The 6,000-nt window shown below is 50.0% G+C and overlaps 1 protein-coding gene across 1 annotated transcript in view; it reads right to left on the bottom strand.

The window, feature by feature from the left end:
* Window positions 1–6,000, bottom strand: part of afap1l1a (actin filament associated protein 1-like 1a) — a 36,450-nt gene that overhangs the window by 9,846 nt on the left and 20,604 nt on the right. The gene's annotated exons all lie outside the window — the stretch shown is intronic.

Below are 6,000 nucleotides of genomic sequence, written 5' to 3'. Positions count from 1 at the left end.
TCATCCACACGACCGATGAACAGGTTCATCCTCACGACCAATGAACAGGTTCATCCACACGACCAATGAACAGGTTCATCCTCACGACCAATGAACAGGTTCATCCACACGACCAATGAACAGGTTCATCCACACGACCAATGAACAGGTTCATCCTCACGACCAATGAACAGGTTCATCCACACGACCAATGAACAGGTTCATCCACACGACCAATGAACAGGTTCATCCTCACGACCAATGAACAGGTTCATCCACACGACCAATGAACAGGTTCATCCTCACGACCAATGAACAGGTTCATCCTCACGACCAATGAACAGGTTCATCCACACGACCAATGAACAGGTTCATCCTCACGACCGATGAACAGGTTCATCCTCACGACCAATGAACAGGTTCATCCTCACGACCAATGAACAGGTTCATCCACACGACCGATGAACAGGTTCATCCTCACGACCGATGAACAGGTTCATCCTCACGACCAATGAACAGGTTCATCCACACGACCGATGAACAGGTTCATCCACACGACCGATGAACAGGTTCATCCACACGACCAATGAACAGGTTCATCCTCACGACCAATGAACAGGTTCATCCACACGACCAATGAACAGGTTCATCCACACGACCAATGAACAGGTTCATCCACACGACCAATGAACAGGTTCATCCTCACGACCAATGAACAGGTTCATCCACACGACCGATGAACAGGTTCATCCTCACGACCGATGAACAGGTTCATCCTCACGACCGATGAACAGGTTCATCCTCACGACCAATGAACAGGTTCATCCACACGACCGATGAACAGGTTCATCCACACGACCGATGAACAGGTTCATCCACACGACCGATGAACAGGTTCATCCTCATGATCAATGAATAGGTTCATCCACACGACCAATGAACAGGTTCATCCTCATGATCAATGAACAGGTTCATCCACACGACCAATGAACAGGTTCATCCACATGACCAATGAACAGGTTCATCCTCACGACCAATGAACAGGTTCATCCACACGACCAATGAACAGGTTCATCCTCACGACCAATGAACAGGTTCATCCACACGACCGATGAACAGGTTCATCCACACGACCAATGAACAGGTTCATCCTCACGACCAATGAACAGGTTCATCCACACGACCAATGAACAGGTTCATCCACACGACCAATGAACAGGTTCATCCTCACGACCGATGAACAGGTTCATCCTCACGACCAATGAACAGGTTCATCCACACGACCAATGAACAGGTTCATCCTCACGACCAATGAACAGGTTCATCCACACGACCAATGAACAGGTTCATCCTCACGACCGATGAACAGGTTCATCCTCACGACCAATGAACAGGTTCATCCACACGACCAATGAACAGGTTCATCCTCACGACCGATGAACAGGTTCATCCACACGACCAATGAACAGGTTCATCCTCACGACCAATGAACAGGTTCATCCACACGACCAATGAACAGGTTCATCCTCACGACCGATGAACAGGTTCATCCTCACGACCGATGAACAGGTTCATCCACACGACCGATGAACAGGTTCATCCACACGACCAATGAACAGGTTCATCCTCACGACCGATGAACAGGTTCATCCACACGACCGATGAACAGGTTCATCCTCACGACCGATGAACAGGTTCATCCTCACGACCGATGAACAGGTTCATCCTCACGACCGATGAACAGGTTCATCCACACGACCGATGAACAGGTTCATCCACACGACCGATGAACAGGTTCATCCACACGACCAATGAACAGGTTCATCCTCACGACCAATGAACATTGTGTGCATTTTCTACCTGTGAGGCGAGACTACTGACTACTTGGATCCTGCTAAGTATCTTCTTTAAACTAGTTTTATCTGCTAAAGTTACTGTTGTATTTGTTGTTTAAAGCTGCTAGATTGTTAGTCTGTCCTGTTTTAAGGAGTTGTTTTGGTAGAGAGGTGTGTCCTGTGTTCCGACACCTGAATCTTCACTGATTGGACGAGCGATCGTCACCTGGTTTCTATTGAGTGTCATTTGAATACCAAAAGCCAAGGGCGGTGTCAACGGCTGGAGGTAATTGGCACTAACTTGGGCTCATAACCGGGTGGGGTTTTTCGCCAGCTGTAGCGTTAGTGTGACTCATCGGACGAAGACTGGAGGACAAAGACAAAGGAGTCTTCCGTTGGAGTCAAGACTGGAGGACAAAGACATAGGAGTCTTCCGTTGGAGTCTTCGGGGTGGCTGAGTATTTCCCATTTTTGAATATGTGTGTCTTTTCCATACCTGTGCGTATCTCTACTGTAGTTACTATAGGACTCGCTCATTCATGTACCGGAACCCTCCTCTGTTATCCTTCCTACCCGTCTACTCACACCCAGCACCTGGTCACAGGAGGCCTCTGGAACTGTCAGTCAGCCAACCGCAAGGCCGACTTCATCTCTGGCTTTGCTGTGGAGCAGTCGCTTGACTTCCTGGCTCTCACTGAGACCTGGATCACAGCAGACAACACGTCTACCACGGCTGCTCTCTCCTCTGCCTTCTCCTTTAGCCACACACCCAGACCCTCTGGTCGGGGTGGAGGTACAGGTTTACTCATCTCACCCACATGGTGTTTCTGTCCCTACCCGCTTCCACTCTTTATCCCACTGACTTTTGAGTTTCATGCGGTGACCGTTACTCATCCGGTCCAACTTCACATTGTTGTTCTCTACCGTCCCCTGGTTCTTTGGGAGATTTCTTGACGAGCTAGACGCCTCCTATCGAACTTCATGGAACACGGCCCCGCTCATCCTTCTGGGTGACTTTAACATCCAGACAGAGAAGTCATGTGATCTCTTACTCTTATTGTCTTCCTTTAACCTCTCACTCAGTCCCTCACCTCCTACTCACAAAGCCGGCAACCACCTTGACTACATTTTCACAAGAAACTGCTCTACCTCTAACCTCACTGTGACTCCTCTCCATGTCTCTGACCACTTCTTCATCTCTTACTCTCTCGCTCTCTGGTACTGACAACCCACCCATATCTACAGACTCTGCACCTGTACGCCGCAACATTCGCACCCTCTGTCCCTCCTCTCTTGCCTCCTCTGTCCTATCTGCTCTCCCCTCAACTGACTGCTTCTCACTCATGCATCCTAACTCTGCCGCAGACACTCTCCTCTCTTCCCTGTCTTCATCTCTTGATTCTCTTTGTCCTTTTAAGACACGACCGGTTCGGAAATCCTCTCCGGCTCCGTGGTTGTCGGACTCGGTGCGCCGAGAGAGCCACCCTGAGCGGCGGAAAGAAAATGGCGAATCGAATCAAGCGGAAGACTTGCTCTTCTATCAATCTCTCTCTCCTCCTTCTCTTCCTCTATCTCTGCAGCCAAAAGCTCGTTCTTCCTGACCATAATTCAGTCTTCCTTCTCTAACCCCAAAAACTCTTCTCTATCTTTTCCAACCTCCTTGCGTCCCCCTCCTCCTTCCACCCTTTTGCCGAGCCACTTTGTCGACTACTTTACAAACAAGATAGACGACATACGCTCCTCCTTTACAAATCCATCTTCTATCACCTCACCAACACTAACTTCTTCATCCCCTCTTTCCTCTTTCACCCCTTGTCTCCCAATCAAGTACTCAGCTTGGTGACCTCCGCCCGACGGACCACCTGCGCAGTTGACCCCGTGCCGTCTCCCATTCTCCAGGCTATTGCTCCTGACCTTCTGACCTTCCTCACCCATCTTATTAACAGCTCCCTCTCAACTGGCTGTTTCCTAACTCTCTGAAGGAGGCGAGAGTCAACCCTCTCCTGAAGAAACCCACGTCGACCCGTCCTGAAGTCAGCAACTACAGACCGGTCTCTCTTCTTCCTTTTCTCTCCAAAACTCTGGAGCGAGCTATCTTGAGCCAAGTGTCCTCCTATCTCCACAGTAACAACCTTCTTGACCCTCACCAGTCTGGATTCAAGGCCGGCCACTCGACAGAGACGGCCCTCCTTGCTGTCTCTGAGCAGCTTCACACTGCTAGAGCAGCCTCTCTCCTCTGTCCTTATCCTTCTCGACCTTTCTGCAGCATTTGACACCGTGAACCACCAGATCCTGATCTCTTCTCTTCAGGACCTGGGGATCTCAGGCACTGCACTCGCTCTTTTCTCTTCCTACCTTAAAGACCGCACCTACCGGGTAACTTGGAGAGGATCTGTGTCTGATCCTTGTCCTCTCACTACTGGGGTTCCTCAAGGCTCCGTCCTGGGTCCCTCCTCTTCTCTCTGTACACAAATTCTCTCGGCTCTGTCATTCGCTCGCATGGCTTCTCCTACCATAGCTATGCTGATGACACCCAACTGATCTTCTCGTTTCCACCGTCCGAAACACAGGTGGCGGCGCGAATCTCTGCCTGTCTGACTGACATCTCTCAGTGGATGTCTGCTCACCACCTGAAGATCAACCCTGACAAGACTGAGCTACTATTCCTTCCAGGAAAGGCTCCCCACCCACGACCTGACTATCACCTTCAACAGCTCTGTGTTGGCCCCTACCCGGACTGCCAGGAACCTCGGGTGACACTCGACAGTCAACTCTCCTGACGGCCAACATCGCTGCGACGACGTTCCTGTAGGTACATGCTGCACAACATCAGGAGAATACGCCTCTTCTTACTCAGAAGGCGGCGCAGGTTCTGATCCAGGCTCTGGTCATTTCACGCCTCGACTACTGCAACTCCCTCCTGGCTGGTCTACCTGCTAAGGCCATCCGACCCCTGCAGCTCATCCAGAATGCAGCAGCTCGACTGGTCTTCAGCCTCCCGAAATTCACCCACACCACTCCGCTCCTCCGCCTCTCCACTGGTTACCGTGGCTGATCGCATCCGCTTCAAAACACTGGTCCTGGCGCCATGCTCTAGACGGATCGGGCCCCGCCTACATCCGGGATATGGTCACACCGTACACCCCGGCACGTCGCTCCGCTCGGCAACAGCCAATCGACTTGTGCCTCCTGCACCTCGAGCTAATCACTGAAATCCAGACTGTTTGCTGTCCTGGCTCCTCAGTGGTGGAACGAGCTCCCCACTGACATCAGGACAGCAGAAAGTCTCTACATCTTCCGTCGGAGACTGAAAACACACCTTTTCCGACTATATCTGGATTAAAACACAGATTAGCACTTCAGTGGCACTTAGATAGCACTTACTTATGGTACTTTTGTAGTTCGACTATGTTGAGGAAATGTTACTTCCTGTATTCTTGTTGTTCTTAGTTTGTACTCTAGGTTGAAATGCACTTATTGTAAGTCGCTTTGGATAAAAGCGTCTGCTAAATGACATGTAATGTAATGTAATGAACAGGTTCATCCACACGACCAATGAACAGGTTCATCCACACGACCAATGAACAGGTTCATCCTCACGACCAATGAACAGGTTCATCCTCACGACCAATGAACAGGTTCATCCACACGACCAATGAACAGGTTCATCCTCACGACCGATGAACAGGTTCATCCTCACGACCAATGAACAGGTTCATCCACACGACCGATGAACAGGTTCATCCACACGACCGATGAACAGGTTCATCCTCATGATCAATGAATAGGTTCATCCACACGACCAATGAACAGGTTCATCCACACGACCAATGAACAGGTTCATCCACACGACCAATGAACAGGTTCATCCTCACGACCAATGAACAGGTTCATCCTCATGACCAATGAACAGGTTCATCCACATGACCAATGAACAGGTTCATCCACACGACCAATGAACAGGTTCATCCTCATGATCAATGAACAGGTTCATCCACACGACCAATGAACAGGTTCATCCACACGACCAATGAACAGGTTCATCCACACGACCAATGAACAGGTTCATCCACATGACCAATGAACAGGTTCATCCACACGACCAATGAACAGGTTCATCCTCATGATCAATGAACAGGTTCATCCTCATGATCAATGAACAGGTTCATCCACACGACCAATGAAC

This window comes from Pseudoliparis swirei, chromosome 19, assembly GCF_029220125.1.
Source record: "Pseudoliparis swirei isolate HS2019 ecotype Mariana Trench chromosome 19, NWPU_hadal_v1, whole genome shotgun sequence".
NCBI classification, from domain to species: Eukaryota; Metazoa; Chordata; class Actinopteri; order Perciformes; family Liparidae; genus Pseudoliparis; species Pseudoliparis swirei.
The sequence above is the reverse complement of the archived record's forward strand: the minus strand, read 5'-3'. Positions and strand labels throughout refer to the sequence as shown.